This window comes from Alexandromys fortis, unplaced genomic scaffold (genome assembly GCF_014885135.2).
Source record: "Alexandromys fortis isolate MF-2015 unplaced genomic scaffold, M_Fortis_MF-2015_v1.1 scaffold_5, whole genome shotgun sequence".
NCBI classification, from domain to species: domain Eukaryota; kingdom Metazoa; phylum Chordata; class Mammalia; order Rodentia; family Cricetidae; genus Alexandromys; species Alexandromys fortis.
The window spans coordinates 20939322-20956391 of record NW_026067924.1 but is presented as its reverse complement, the minus strand read 5'-3'; the positions used below and the strand labels follow the sequence as shown (position 1 = coordinate 20956391).

The window sequence follows — 17070 nt, the reverse complement described above, 5'->3', positions numbered from 1 at the left end:
TAAATAAATAAATAAATAAATAAATAAATAAATAAATACTTTTGGAGAACTCACTGTAGAAACCTGGAGGCAGGAAATAAAATAGAAGCCATGGAAAGATGCTGCTTACTGGCTTGCTCAATGTGATTTTCTCAGTCTGCTTTCTTAGACTCAAGACCACCTGCCTAGGGAGTGACCACTTCCAGTGGGCTACGCTCTTCTACTTCAGTCATTGGCTTGTCCACCAGGCCACTCGGATGGACACATTTTCTCTACTAAGTTTTCTTCATCGCTGATGATTCTAGCGTAGTTCAACACCACGTTTTTTCCCATGTTTTATTATTGAAAACAGCTTACCAAAAGGAAGATGCCTCGTTGCTTTTGGTATTTATCAAAATGTAAACAAAAGGCTTCCTAATTCCTATTATAGCTTCCTTATATCAAAAATAAGCAAAAAATATTTCAGAGCTTTCCAAATAACAACTAAATCAAGTTTTTTTGACAATCAAACTTATCTGATTTGGGACAAGAATGTCAAAAATATTACTGAGACAAAAAATTAAAAATAAAAAAAAATTAAATGAAATACAATACCTTAGAGTTCCAGGTTTGGCAAAAACAGAACAACTCCATTCTTCTCAGAGACTCTGTCTTACAGCTAAACACACTGAACAGGTAACAAAGCTTGTGGAAGCTCTTCGAGATGGAAAGGAGGGGTTGCACTGCCAAGGGACACTGAGGCTAGAGAAAGAACTTTGTGCATGCTTCTTGCAGGTTTTGTTGTTTACAGAAGAATGTAAAAACCTTTGAGCCATTAGCATCTGAAGGCAAATGCCACAAAAGGCCTATTCCTCTTATCCAGAACACCAGGACACAGGGTCCCAAAAAGATGCACAAATACTTTTGAACTAAACACCAGTGGGGAAAAATTCTACTTGCGCGGCCAAGTAATTCCAATTGGGTCAAGAAGTCTGAATAATCTCTAGAGTTTCATAATATCCCAATACCTCATAATATCCTGAATAGAGTTACAGCTCCTCATCTAGGAAAATCACAACTTGAGTGAGAAAAGGCAGCTAATGGATATTAGTGCCAAAACCAATAAAGTATTGGAGTTATGTGACAAAGATTTTCAATCAACCTTCATAAAAATGCTTTGCAAGCAGTTATGAATTCTCTTGAAACAAATGGAAAATTAAGAAATCTTAACCAAAAAATACTTAAAAGATTTAAGTAGTAATTATGGAACCAGAAATACAACCAGCAACCCTACCTCTCCACAAAGACACTAGTAAGTTCCACAAATGAGAGAAAATTATATAGCTGGAAATCTAGAAGGGCAATTCCTCAAGCAGCTTTGTTTTGGGTCAGGATTACTTTGGCTATCTGGGTCTTTCACAGTTCCATATGAACATTAGAGTTTATTTTTCTAATTTCTATGAAGAATGTCACAGAGATTTTTACTTGAATATCATTGAATCCATAAGTTGTGTTTGGTAGGATGGTTATTTAAAAAATATTAGTTATATTTATCTGTGAGATGGAATATCTTTCCATCTTCTAGTGTCTTTTCCAATTCTTCATAAATTTTCATGTCTTCAAAGTTGAGGGGGTAATACTGTAAATCTAGTGAACTGTCTGTGGCTGGGTGGTTGTGGACCCTTAGAGGAGAACCTACATACTACTGCTACTTTCCCTAGACCAGTATAATTCCCAAATGCATTCTAAAAGCCCACCCTTACATTCACAGCAAATGTTACCTTCCCCTCATCAAAGAAACTTCTTTTTACAGCAGATGGAAACCCTCACAAAAATCCAAAACTACTCAAAATGCAGAGAACAATTGATAGTGGGGTGCCCATTCCCAATTGATACAGCTACAAAACAATCCCTACATATAAACCTCAGGGAACATCATGGAAGAGGGGACAGAAAGTTTGTAAGATCCATAGGATCAGAATATCAGTTGTGTGATAGTGTCTTCTATGTATGAGAGAGTCATACCCAAAAAATCGTAACAATATTGTCACCTAAAGAAAACCTGCACGGGAACCATGACTGCTCTTTGGATAGGAGAGGGAGGGGGAGAGGAGTGGGGGGAGGGGGAGAAGAGAGGGGGGAGGGGGAGAAGAGTGGGGGAGGGGGAGGGAAATGGGAGGCTGGGAGGAGGCGGAAACTTTTTTTTCTTATTCTCAATAAAATAAAAAATAAAAAAAAATAATAATTCAAGGGCCGTGGTGGGGCACGGCTTTGATCCCGGCATTTGGGAGGCAGAGGCAGGCAGATCTCTAATCTGAGGCCAGACTGGTCTACAGAGTAAGTTCCAGAACAACCAGGGTTACACAAAGAAACCCTGTCTTGAAAACCGAAATACAATAATAATTCAAAATTTATTGATGTACTCTGCAATAGATTTCTCATTACTTTAACTGATTGTGTTTTTGTTCGTTTTTGGGGACGGAGTTTCTCTGTGTAGCTTTGGTGCCCCTCCTGGGGCTAGCTCTGGTAGACCAGGCTGGCCTCCAACTCATGGAGGTCCACCTGCCTCTGCCTCCTGTGTGCTGGAGTTGGAGGCGTGCACCACCACCGCCCGGCTAACATTTTTAAAGATCTTTGATATGGTGCTTGTCAGCATATTTAGCAACAATAACAATAAAAAAGGTTTCTGTAGACTTTAAAAAAAAAAAAAGAAAGAAAACCTGCACAATAGTAAAACCAAATGGCGTCCCAACATGGATGCGGGCTAGGGAATCTCACAAGGCCCTATATACAAATGAAGAGCTATAAGCAATTAATGGCTGCTAAGAGAGGAAGAATCAGTTTTCTCCAAGAATAAGCCCCCTGATAGGTAATCTAATCCCAAGTGCTCAACACTAAACACATACAAGTAACATTAAGTATACTCAACAAGTTGTATTTATATTTTCATATAAATTTAAAAAATAAAGAAGGTTTCTGAACTTGAGAGGGAGTAAGCAAGGGACATAGGAGAAGTTGGAGTGGGGAGAGGGGTGGGTGAAATGATGCAAATATAATAATCATAGGAATTTCTCAAAGAATCACATAAATGTAAAAACAATAGACAAGTCAAAAAATAAAAATTAAAGAAGATAGAAAATTTGTAGATAAATCAATCAAATTTATCAATATAACAGAGAAAACATCTGGAAAAAAGCTAAAGGAGACTCATGAGTACCTAAGATAACAAAATAAAGTTGTTTATTTTCATTTTTATCAATTAAATTACTCTCAAACCACCTTCTTTCTTCTTTTCCTTCCCACCCTGTTAGCTTTATTTCTTCCCTACAAGGATCTCTCTACACTCATGCTGTTTTGTTTTGTGACCCACTAAGTTTAACAAGGACCAACTCTGTGCTCATGGGTTTGGAACTACCCATTGGAACCCAGTAAGTTCACTAATGTATACACACTAGAGACATTGAATTACCTAGTCCCAGATTCCATCAATACCTACTAGTTCAGCATGACCCTTCCCCTGATTCATGGCTTAGAAGTTTACAACCTCAGTCTTGAGTAGGTACTTTACAGCTGCAATGAGATCCTGATTACAATAGCTGTGTTCTGCCTAGAAGGCAGCCTCTGTAGCCTCTCTTCATATCTTTGAGATCCTCCATCTTTCCACCTCCTTTTCCATTTGCTGCTCCTTGATGTTTACAAGGTGGTCTAATTATCGTAGGGCTAATCATTCACCTGTCTCTTGTTCTCAGCATTTAAAAGAACCATGGATTTCTGAATTCACCACTGTTCATTGGAAAAAGAGCCTTCTCCAGTTACAGCTAGAGAATCATTCATCTATCCATATAGACATTTCAAAGGCAGTATGACATGTCTACTTAGCTAAACAAGAGAAATAGATCCCCATTTATATGATTTTCCCAGCCATGCGTCTTTTGCTGTTTTTCATTGGGTTCACACTATTAAACATGTGTTCCTTCCTATGGAGTCATGGAGAAAACTAGTGTATCACATCATGGGAGTATCAGAAGATGGGGAGAGGGAAATCGGGGCTGAAAAGTTCCCCAAATTTGGTGGAAAATATAAAGGCAATGCTGCAACAAGGAAACAAACTTCAAATGGGATCAATCTTAACCAAACATGCTGAGCGGAGTCATAATTAACATTTGAAAACAAAGAATGTCAGAATGTCATTAAAGGCAAGAGAGTAAAAACCAGCAATCTACCCAATGGGAAGTAAAAAAAATGTAAAGATGTCAGTTCTTATTAGAAACTGTGCAGAGCAGATGCAGCATGCTTTAAAAGTACTAAAACAGGGCCAGTGAGATGGCCCAGAGATAAAGGCTCTTGTCTTCAAGCCCGACAAATCTGATCTGGATGCCAGGAAAGCACATAGTTGAAGAAGAGAACTTATTTTTGTAGGCTGTCCTCTCCAAAACAGAGGTTATCACGAAAGATAAAAAATATGCTGCCCAGAAAAAAAAATATTTTGAATTTAACAAATAACATAAAAATAAAAGGATAAAATATGTTGTATCATATAACCCTAATAGATACAAAGGCTGATTGATCTGATGATAATGACATAATACTTCCAAATGTGAACGTATCCTACAAGAGAATAATAGAACTTCAATTTTAAAAAAGCAAAAGTCGATAGTACCATGAGAATAAATGGCAGATTACAAAACTCTTCAACATACCACGTTGCAAATGAAAAAATTACCAATCAGACACCAGCGTGGTACAGAAGAAATGAACAGCACAATCAATCAGCAAGAGCAGAAGGGACATTGGAAGGTTTCCAAATAAAATTCACCAAGAGTCACCATATCCTGGATCACGAAACAAATCTCCTAAACGTAAATGACCTGGAATCTGCACAGGAGTTTGACTCCATTGCTGGGGTCTGACTATGCCTGCACTGGACCCACTTCTACGCCTTGTCCTTTTTACACAGAAACAATCTGATAAGAAAGATTGTGTTTGATTTGTTTTGGTCCCAGTAAAAAGTTCAGGACACACAGACCCCAGCCCTAATATGCACAGAATGCTGCACCCAAGCTCTTATTCCCTAACTATTAAAACCTTTATCCATTTCTGAGGTAAGTCCCTACATTAGGGGGGCCTTGAATAAGAGAGGTTTCTAATGATTCCATGATCTTAAATTCCAAAGCATTGGTAAAGTTACACTCTTTAAGATCTCTCTTTGATTCATACATGGCTATCTTCTCAAAGTGTCTTCCTTTGTCTTCCCCTATATTTGTCTGTCGAAATATCTTCTTCCTATTAGTGCTCTAATCATTCCATATTAGGCCTCGCCATAATTATATCCCTTAATTTAATTACACATTTAAAGACCCTATATCTAAATACAGTTACATTAAACAGTGCAGAAGTAATACCAACAAATGAATTTTAATTTATACAAGCCAAGAAAAAACCCAGGCTAAAGCCCTTTCCTTGATCATGTAATTTTTGCATTCTGTTTTGGAGTCACTATACTCATTTTGGAAATTTCAATATGTGAATAAAAAATATACAAAGAAGTATATTCCATGATTAAATGGAATTCATTCTAGTTATATGAATCTGATTGAGCATATCAAAGCAGTCACTATAATCCACCACATCAATAGGCTAAGGAGAAAAGTCTCATGAACATTTCAATGTATTAAAAATATTTCAGACCTACTGTGAAAAAAGTAATGATAAAGGGCACCTTCTCAATGTGGCTTTAAAAAAAAAAGTTGAGAAAACAAACACAGTAGTAAAATCTACCAGATACTATCTACTCATCATAAAAGAAAATATTTCCTCTAGGATTAAAATCTACCAGATACTATCTACTCATCATAAAAGAAAATATTTCCTCTAGGATTAAAAACAACTTAGAGATACCCTCCTTTACCATTCTTATGTAATAAGGTATTGTAAATTCTAATAAAAGTTTATGCAATAAAGCAAAAAAAGAAAGAAAAGGAATGACAGTGAAGAAGTGAGCCTTACCCAATTGTGATGACATACTTATCTGCAGAAAACTCTAACCAACAAAATCACATAGACAAATTCTCTTAATTGAGGGAGGTGGGCAAGGGCTATGATTTTAAAATAAACATACAGAAAGCAGTAACATTTCTATGTGTTAGCAAGGAAAATGGGGAAACAAATTAAAAAAAGTACTATCCCTAATTGTTCTATAGAAAGTAAGATGGATATCAATTAAATATTTCATATACTGATTATGCTGAAAATTGCAAAATGCTCATGAAAGAAATAAAACTCAAGTAGAACAGATATACCATTCATAAATTTCAAAGATTCATCTGTTAAGGAAGCCATCTTTTTCTCAAATTTTCATATATACAATGCATACTTCCTTTCAAAATCTTAAGATAACTAAATGATCAATGGGTATTAGTAGTGTTTGAAAGTAATCAAACGCTGAGGATGGATAAATAGAAGACCAGTGAATCTAAAAGGACAGCACGAGGAATTCCTGTACTGAAATTAAACAATATGTTAAATTCTATGGAACTAAACACAAAAATTCAAGTCAAATAACAATTGGTGAAATGTGTTTAAGATAAATCTGTCTCGTTGTATTATAATGATGTCAGATTTTAAGACTGGGTAAGTTGTATTCTCATAATTTTATGTAAATCCACAATTATCTCAAACTAAAAACATTCTAAAAGCAATACAAAGAAAATAAAAATCAAAATTGTGGGGGGTCACACGGATGTGAGCCTGTTCTAACTTGACTGGAAGTCAGAGAGTTTGAGCTTATCTTTGCTCTTTCAAAGTTGTTGACAAGTGTGGATACACATCCTGACCTAGTGTGTGGTTACTTGGAGTTTAGGACATTAAGATGACCCATAGAGATGGATCTGCTCGACCCTAATTAAAGGTCAGAGAATTTGAGCCTACTTCTGCTCCTTCTTTTAAAATAGGAGGTTTGACATAGAGAGTGGTTGCCTACAGGATACTTGGTCAAGGGTGTGTTTAGTGCATATTCCTGCCTTAAACATCAAATACTTTACTCGGGAAATAGTAGCTTGACATCTCAAGTATTGAATCAAGGAACTGTTCTTGTTGTCCTTTGTGTCATGTTAAAGCAGTCTTTTGATTCCCCCTTTGTATTGGGGTATAAAAGCAGTTAAAAATTAAACAAGGGAAAATTCAGTATTCAGAATGCACTGAGTTGTCCTCTCGGTACTATCTTGTGTCTCTGTGTTTCTTTCTTATCTCTGTTCCTCTACCTAACATTTCTAATCCACATTCCCTTACCCTGGAGTGTATGAATTTTCTTGAAGCTGGTCTTCAACACGAAGTAATAGCTTATGCTTGATTAATGCTTTTCATTTGTTATTGCAAATCATTTTTGTTACTCTTTTGCTTACTCCTCTTGTTACTATGACAACATAGCTGACAGAAATAACTAAGGGAAGAGGAGATTTATTTTGGATCACAGTTTGAGGGAGACTGAAATCCATAAAGGCAAATACTAAATATCAGAGGACCACGTCCAGCATCTGGGACTCATGATGACATCATCTCCACTCTAACAGGTTTGGATGTCCCTGTCAATTCAAGGTCATTGTCTTGGACACAATATTTCTCTCTCTTGGATTGATTCCATATTATGTCTGTAGCTTTAATTGGATAATGTTCCACAGTTCTGGAACAATTTCCTGATGTCTCTTTTTAAACTTAGGCTTCACCTTCTCAACTTTATACAATGACCTCATAGAGGTTCCTTAAAGAGAATCTAATCCTATCACATAATGGCTCATCTTAGTTGCTATCTAGGACCTTTGTCTATGATCTTGTATCTCTTCATGTGTGCATGAGTGAAAAACAGCATGAACACTCTACCAAAGATCTGCCAGGTTGAGGAGTCATCTATTTCTCTTCTACCAAAGCTGTGGTAGGTTCTGTATGACTTGGTGGCTGATCCGAGAACAAACTTTCCTGGGAAAACATTTTGGAGTATGATCACTTTGATAGTTTTCAAAGTTCAGGCTTTATCCTCCCAAATGAATTTGCATTGTTATGAACGAGAGTAACAAAGGGGAAAATTGCCTAATGGTACAGTGCAGGGCTTGAGGTTTCTCTTTAATGGCACTAATCTCTAGGAATCGCATCTTCTATCTCCATACCTACCTTGCATGAAACTTTAAATTTGCAGGCTCATTTTCTTACTGCGCTCTCTTCAGTTTCCTGCTCCTTCTTACAATATAAACCTGAGTGAGAACATAAGCAGTATTCATACCCCATCCTGAATGTTATACTACTTTGAAATTTCCTCTGCTAAAGTTTACATTTTGGGACTGCATTACATTTTGATTTATCTCTTGCACACTTGTACAAAGTTTTAGAATATGAGAGAAAATGTTCAGGACCTTTGCCAACATATATTATAAAAGTTCATGGGCCCAGTTCTTAAGTTCTCTAATAAGAATTTCATGAGCTGGACCTCCACTGTGTTTTCTCTCTGCATTCTGGTCTCTATCTCTAATGATTAAACCCTTGTGCCCAAATTAAGAACTGTGTACTGGGTGCTATTAATAAATATTATTTATATTTATCCTTGAGCTAGAAGTTATATCTTTGTTTTTATAGAAAATTCCAAGGTGTCCTTAGTAAACATACCAGTGGTGTAGGAGATCCTCTGTCTTTGTGTTTCTTTCATTGGTTAATAAACTACTTTGGGCCTGTTGAAAGGGCATAACTTTGGTAGGCAGGAAAGATAAAATTGAGTGCTGGAGGAAAGAAAACAGAGTCAGAAAGAGAGAGAGATGACATAGATCCTCCAGAGACAGATGCTGGGAATGTTACCCAGTAAGCCACTGCCACGTGGCGATACACAGATTAATAGAAATGGGTTAAACTAAGATGTAAGAGTTAGCTAATAAGAAGTTAAAGCTAATGGGCCAAGCAGTGATTAATGAATACAGTTTCTGTGTGGTTATTTCAGGTTAAGCTTGCCGGGTAGCCAGGACAAACAAGCAGGCCCTCCTCCAACATACCAGTTTATTTGCAATGGTCTTTTTAACCAAATTTCCCCAATCTGACTAATAGAGACAACTACACTATCTGTTTGAAATAGTTCATATGCTAATTATAATAAGGTCTCTATGAATGGCCCACCAACATACTTTTGAACACTTCTGATGATAAAGCCATCCACTTATTCTGTATTGGTTGCAAAATTGCAATCTGTAGAATGATATAGATCTTTCTCTGTATAACTAACAAAATGCTAGCAAAGGCAGTCAACTGTATGTCCTTTAATATCTCTTACCCACCCCACCCTCAGTTTATAACTAGCACAACATGCATCCAACCATCCATATGTCAGTCCAACTTTACCAGGGTGAATTCTTCACTTCTCTGTTTTAGCCATAGAGACACATACCTTTGAATCTCAATTTTATTGAATTTCCTAAATGACACTTCATACTTCCCAGGAGGTTAAAAAGTCAACATGATTTTTTTTTAATTTAAAAAGATGAGAAGATTTTCACTCCACAAAAAAAGAATTAATTCATTCACACAGGAAAAGACACTAGGCAATAAAAGTCTTAGCATTCTACAGAGTAAAACAACACCAAGAAAAATTTGCAGTGGTTCTATTGATTGCCAAACAATATTATAGCATGGAGTCTTGCCTAACTGAATTTAGAGTGCTCTTTGCCACAGCCCTTCACCTAATGGAAAGCCCTTTGCAGTGTCTGGGTTAAAGGGGAACTCAGCACTCCAGATGCTGCCTCTATTACTGTACAGCTGGGATGCTTCAGACCCAGATCTCATATGAACTTTCTCAGCCCAGGAACAAAGAAAAGTTTGCAGCACCTGACCTCAGATCAGGTGACTACTCATTAACGAGAAGCATAAGCAACATCCGGGAAAGGAAATGTTCTAGAGAAATATTCGCAATTATTCTTAGTGTTTCTCCCAACTGAAAAATGTTTGTGAAGATGATTTTTGTTTTAAAAATACAATTGTAGTCCAAGAGTATAAAACAAGGGATCTAAGGAAACTAGGTAGTACATGTACCAGTACAATTTAAAATGACAAAGCACTGTGCAGGCTATCTTCTCCTCCAAAGAAGAGTCCTATAATAGAAGCAAGTTACGTCAGCATTTATTTTCCATGTAAGGAACTTTCCATCACAAAGGAACTTTCTATGGATTATCAGTGCTTCTTCTTATATTCTGAATCTCATAAAAAAAAAGAATCTCAACACAGTTTTGTTTCATTTGGAGTTCAGATAAGAATTTTTTTTTTCTTTCCAAGAATTTCGAATGAAAATGAAATGTATTTGATTATCAGGGAAGTCTTTTTTAAAACTTATATTACAATTATGGTTATTATTATTATTTTGAGTATGTGTATAATATGTGTAGGTGTGCATGTCACAGTGTGTGTGTGGAGTTCAGTGGACAACACTGTAAAGTCGTTTTTATCTTTTTATGAGTTCTGGGTAGCAAACTCAGGTCTCCAGGCCTGTGTTGCAAGCTCTCATATATACTAATCCAGATCACCAGCCCTATCATTAGGAAAATATCTAAAAGAATATTTATTAGATTTCTTTCCAATGGGACAACAAAGAAGAATGGGCTGCTAGAAAATAAAATTCTCCTAAAAGGAGACTATAGCAAGGTCAGGGATGGTTTAATGAGTTACTGAGTATGTGAGCAGTAAGCAGGCATGGTGAATCAGAGAGGGAAACTGTCAGGAATGAGAAGTTCTGGACTAGTGGAATGTCTGGGCTGGCATCTATTTTAGATAGCCTTTTGTTAGTAGAAGTAATTTTCAGTTTTTGAGTGACAACATAACAATTTTCAATTATTGCTATCTTACCTGTTGGTGTCAGTATTAGTTTTTAGAAAATATGTAATTTTAACTTAACTGATTTAGGGCATTCATTGAGAGAGAATGTATTGCCCAACATATCATATTCAATATGCACACTGGCCCCATGGAATGGAAAGTAATTGTTAATTAATATTAAAGGGTGACAAAACCCTGTGAACCTCAACTTTCTCCAATAAGAAAAGAGACCAAAGACCAAGGCTACCAGAATTTATTTCTGGATATTTCTTTTAAGTCTGCATTGCCACAGATAACAGGATACACTTGGGGACACCCACACCTCTGTATAGTGGGGCCTTTTTAAGGTATGGTCAATAATTTCTTATTGCTCATTTTCTGACTTCTCATTACACAATGTCTTGTTCAACATTTGTTGTTACCCTGAAATCAGAGTGACTTTTATATGTAGATTATAGTCATACAAGCTATCTATAAACTACAGGTCATTATCTCTTCTTGCCAGCACGAGGGTCATGCACAATTCTTCCTTCACTGGCTCCATTACCGTAGGAATATACAACCAACAGTGCTGACACTGGGCTACATTGAGACTGAACAGTAGGGAGACTCTTACATACAGAGCAATCAAAGCTGGAGGTAAAGAATATGTCTTGATTTCCTCCACTGAAACAGAAACAGCTTTTGCCTGGAATCCATGTGAATTCTAGGAATTCTAAGATAAACTAGTAGTATCTTGTTTGGACATGTGTGTTATATAAGGTTTCTCATTGCCACCAAGACCCTATCCATCATTGATAACATTGTTTCTGTGGGGATATATATTTAAGGTTTCACAAGACAATTTTCAAAAAAAAAAATTCTAGGAAACAAACCTATCCTTGTGTCAGGCATCCACTGTCTTCCAGCACGAACTGTTCCCAGGCTTGGCCTCATTGACCTAACCTGCTCTCTTACATCCAACTTCTGGGTGGCCCAGGAAGGCTATTGTCCCTCTGAGACTACAGCAGGCATAGGCAGTGAAGAAAAAAGAAAGTTCCTAGATCAGAAAGAGGGAAGAAGGAGAGGGAAGAAGACAGAAATATTTACCAGACACGGAAAACTGCAAGTTACTGCTGTTGAAAGGTTACAGGTCATTGTTAGAAATTGATTGTGCAAACTTCAGAGAGGAGAGATACATATGGTTAAGAAAGTAAACACTGGCGTGAAACAAGCCCAAGAACACTCCACAGCTTACTAGAAATTGTGATTCAAAGCTATATTTGACCCTGTGAAAGGTTCCTCTTCTCAACTCTAAAATTCAGACAATGTTCACATCTGAGCATTTGTGAAGATCCATTTATTATTCAATGTGACTAGACCAGTTGTAGATAGAGACCGCTTGTTCATTCCTGGCTGCAAAGACCTAAGATGATCACACAGACACTACACTAATTGAAACACTGCTTGGCCCATGACCCTAGCGTATTCCTAGCTAGCTCTTGCATCTTAAATAAACCTATTTCTTTTATTCTGTGTATCATAACAAGGTTGTGACTTACCAGGTAAAGTTCCAGGGCAGCTACGTGGCATCTCTCTGACTTTGCCTTCTTATCTCCTCTATCTCTGCTTCGAATTTCCCCTTGCTCTATTCTGCCCTGTCAAAGACCCAAGCCATTTCTTTATTCATTAACCAAAACAAGCAACACATGTACAGAAGGACTTTCTACACCAGAGAGTCTCTGGTCTAGGAAATCTGGAAAGAAGTCTGTATTCTCTGGTATTCCTGCAGAGAAATGCCTGTGAGCAGCTGATCAATAACTAGTATTAATTTGCTATTTGAACTAATATATACATAAGAAACATTATATATTAGATTTTTTTTGTCAAACACTGTAGACAAGGAATTCAAATCTCTTTAATCTCCTCTACCTTGCAAAATCTTTATGCCACACCTGAACCACACTTGGTAAAACTTTTGTTCACACAAAAGACCTGCTGCCTTCTGGGAAATTAAATGTCCAACCCCTTCCTTCTTTCCTTCATTTCCTTTATACCAATTTGCTTCAATCTAGCCAACTGAGAAAGAGTGGGATGTCAAATACCAGTGGATGGGGAAAAGACAGTCATGACCTGTGCAAGAAAATACTCCAAGTGCCCTTCCTGCCCGAGTGTGCTTGAGAGTTCTGTTTGGCACTGGTGCACCCTTTTTGCTTATGCACCACTTTGTATGACACTGAGATTATTCTTTTTTCTAACATATATGAAACATCCAGTATAGGTCTCTCATTGTCCTAGAGAGATGAGTCTGGGAAGGCAAAAGGAAACAACAGGCTGTTGTAGTAGATGGGACAGTCAGAGAGGCTAAAATCTGAGCAGTGAAGGAAGGAAGGAAACTATGTAAGTAGAAAGTCTCCAAACAAAAGGCAAGAGCAGCAATGTATACAAGATGTCAGTCATCTTGGACATGACTAGGGAACAGTTATGCTGATCCTCAGAAAGACCTTGGAACTACTGCACAGAAAGTATAGGCATGGAGGTGGATTATGATCTGCTGGTGAGCGTTCCACAGACTGCTGAAAATACAGGCATGGGAGTGGAATTTGACTGCAGATGAGCCTTCCACAGACTCCTGGAAGGTTTAACTCCACGTTAAAAGTAGCGAGAAGCCCTTGGAAGCTCCTCAATGGTGAAGTTTGTGTTTTAAAGTAACCCTTTCCAAAAGAGATGATGGTGCTCCATAGGAAAGAAGGAAGGTTACTGTTGGGAGTGACCATTGCTAATGTGGGTGCTTTGAAATAAAGCCTGGGACTAGAACATGGAGACTGACTTTCCCAGCCTCACCTTGGACTCGGAAATTGGAAACAGTTTAGTGTGATAAAAGAATGCTTGCTTATGGAAAAGGAGAGTAAGAAGAGAGTTGAGGAAGATTGAAATTGGTGCTGTGGTAGGTTTATGGGATGGTGATGCTAGTAACTGTGGTGGAGGAAATGTTGCAGAAAATATTGTGGGGGAGTCAGAGCTCCATTTTGAAGAGCTGAGTTCAATACATGTTCTATGTGTCTATATAGAGACCTGAGATGGAAAAGGAAGGGTGAAGGTCTGGACACTGTGTTAGTATGAAATCAAAAAGCAAATGTCACACACGACCCTGAGTCAAGGGCTGGAGAAGAGCTTATTACATCACCACATTTAAAAGTCTGGAGGCTGGCAGGTTCTAGAAATAAAGTCATTAGTTTTGATAGAAGAAGAACCGTTTGGTAAAGAAAAAAATTTTATTATCACAATTCTATATCTTCTTTTATTATTAATTTTAATTGCTCTAATTAAAATATTATAAAATGCTTAAATATTGTAAATAATGAAAATAAAAATGACTGACACTCTACCAGAATTCTGAACTTGAGAAGATTCGGGTATCTTGTTGAGTTCATTTTAAATACAAGTAAAGTTATATCTGCTCTGTCCCAAACCCTTCTTCACCTTCCTCATTTGTAGGCCTTTGACGGTATCAGCCACTGGACAATAGAAAAAGCTGAAAACCCATGATAATCCCAGTATATTATAAACCATGTTTATAATAGTTACATCATCAATAGCTGGATAAATGGATAAGAAAATTATAGTGATATACTATTAGTATTTTAATAAATAAATCTTACCTGTAGACTAGAGACAAAACTAAAGCCATGAGAGGTCAGGTAATGGTCATACACACCTTTAATAACAGGGTATGGGAGACAGAGGCAGATGGACCCCTGTCAGTTCAAGGCTACCCTGGGCTATACAAGATCAATGAAGAAACAAATCTAGGTGGTGGTGGCTCACACCTTTAATCCCAAAATTAGCCAATCACGCCTTTAATCCCAGCACTAAATGGAGCATAAAATAGGAGAAGAGAGAGTTTTAGTTTGATTTGTTTGAGATTGCCAGCCTTGGGAAAGGTAAAACATTTTTAGTGGCTTGGCTGCATTGTTTTTCTGGTTTGGAGGTTGAACCCTAATTTCTGTCTTGGATTTTATTATTCATGCTACAGAAAACACTGTAAATCTAGACGGGAGGAACACGAGGTGTTAGCAGTAGTGTCAGAATGTGGAGCCAGGAGTGAGAGCATAGACTCAGAGGGGTGGTGTGGTTAGCATTGAGAGGGCTTGAAACAGGGCTTCATTGGTGGCCACTGAAGCAGAAGCAGACAGGGACCATCTCGAAGAATTGATATTGAGTTGGAACTCTGCAAATTGTACTCTCAGGAAATCTCAGAGCAAATAATACTAAGTGATATTATTAGGCCTCTGTAAGTCAAGATGGAATCTCTCAAACAGATAAACGGGACCCAAGCACACCTGTGCACTGATTTCAGGAAGGACTGTGTGTGCCTGGAGAGGTGTCTCTGTGGAAGAGCCCTTGTTGCTCTTACAAAAGACCCGGGTTCCGTTCCCCACATACACGGAGTAGCTTGCAACCACACACAACTCCAGTTTCAAGGATCTGATGCCTCTTCTAAACTCTGCAGGCAGCAGGCAAACATGTGGTACACATATACAGATGCAGGCAGAACACGCAGACACATAAAATAAGATTAATAAATCTTTTTATAAGTTCACAAGGAACACAAGTCAAAAAGACAGTTGCTGAGATCAGGCTGTGCCCTGCACTAAGTTACTCTGAATTCTGCAAATTTATGCCTTTTCCCAGTGCTTTGCCCCAAGAGACTCCACTTTACAAGCAGGTTTTACTCCGTTTCTAAGGATGAAGGATGACTGTGCACTTGGGTGGATCCACAAACAAAACCATCTGTCCAACAACATCCATTCAGACAGACTAATAAGCAACTTATTCCAAGGCATAGAAAAGATACTACCACATGATTTTATCAGGGTGAATTAAGATGCAGGCAAATTACAATCATATTTGAGAAACCAGGTCTAAGAATGTATCAGACATACCAGACTGGGAGATGAGTATAACCCCGTCATCTGTACCTTAAACAGGTAAACATCCACAGGTAAACATCCAAGGGTGATGGCCTCCATCAACCTGTCATCTGACACCTAGTGTGTGTATCAAGAACCACAGCCTCAGACCCCAGCCTCCCCTGTTGACATGACCTATTTCACTGTCATCTGCCTGTCCTCCTGTTCATCTCTTTGGATCTGATGTTCATCTGCCCACCTTGTCCTGCTGTGGACCTGCTCCCGCCTTTTCATCTGGCCCCTTGTCACATCTTCTCAGGGTTACTCTCTACCCTGACTCTACAGCAATCAGTACAGAGCAGCAGCTCTTCCCTGCATGTGACTCGGAATCCTTATCTTGTCAACACAGACACTATACACATTTCTATCATCCTACTTCTGAAACCTCTTTAAACTCTGGTGCAGTCTCCTTAACCATTCGTATCCCACTGAATACACACACACACACGCACACACACACACACATGCACACACACGCGCGCACACACACACATGCACACACACACACACACACACATACACACGGGACATACCTCCATTATCACAGTGCCACAAGCTAACAGACTTTTAACACTAGAAAACAAAGATGATGACATAGCTAAGCTGCCAGAGGAAGAAAAAGTTCAAAGGACTTTTGAAAAGGTTAAAAGACCAATTAGCAGCATCAAATAAACAGATGAGGAATTTTATCCAAGACAAAGAAAAGTTACAAAATTAATTCAAGATATAGACTAGGAAGTTAACAAAATGGGTGAAAGAATTGGGACCTTTGAGGAAAAATAAAAAATATGGAAGGAACTAGCACCTACAGATAAGTATAGCTCTTACCCTTTTTTTAAAAAAAGTTTCTTTTTACTGCAGACAGAGGTTCTAACATAGCCTCCCTATAAATGATTGTATGCAGAGAATGTGTGACTGTGGATTTTTTGTTCCCAGTTCATATGTATCCAATACAATTCCTTCATCTAAGGCCCAAGGAACATCATGGAAAAGGAGGTGATGAGAGTAAGAGCCAGAAGGTCATAATTTCGCTGTAAGATTTGATCTTCTGGATTATACTGAAGGACAAGGAAGCGGCCTCAACAAGACCCGCATAATGACAAACTAACTGACATGTCAATGCAGATGGGTGGAATTTCACAAAGTCCCCCCTAGATAAAGGCTATAGGCAATCAATGGCTGCTGAGATAGAACGAATCAGTTTTTTTTTTTTTTCAGGGATGAGGCTTCCTGATAATCCTAAGTAACCAGCCCTGAACCCTAAACACATGAGCAACTCTAAATGTTCTCTCTCTCTCTCTCTCTCTATATATATATATATATA

At 37.9% G+C, this 17070-nt stretch overlaps 1 protein-coding gene and 1 long non-coding RNA gene across 2 annotated transcripts in view; one reads left to right on the top strand and one right to left on the bottom strand.

The window, feature by feature from the left end:
- Sugct (succinyl-CoA:glutarate-CoA transferase) overlaps window positions 1-17070 on the bottom strand; it is a 653069-nt gene that overhangs the window by 17102 nt on the left and 618897 nt on the right. The gene's annotated exons all lie outside the window — the stretch shown is intronic.
- LOC126501624 (uncharacterized) overlaps window positions 1-17070 on the top strand; it is a 55208-nt gene that overhangs the window by 16355 nt on the left and 21783 nt on the right. The window lies entirely within an intron of this gene.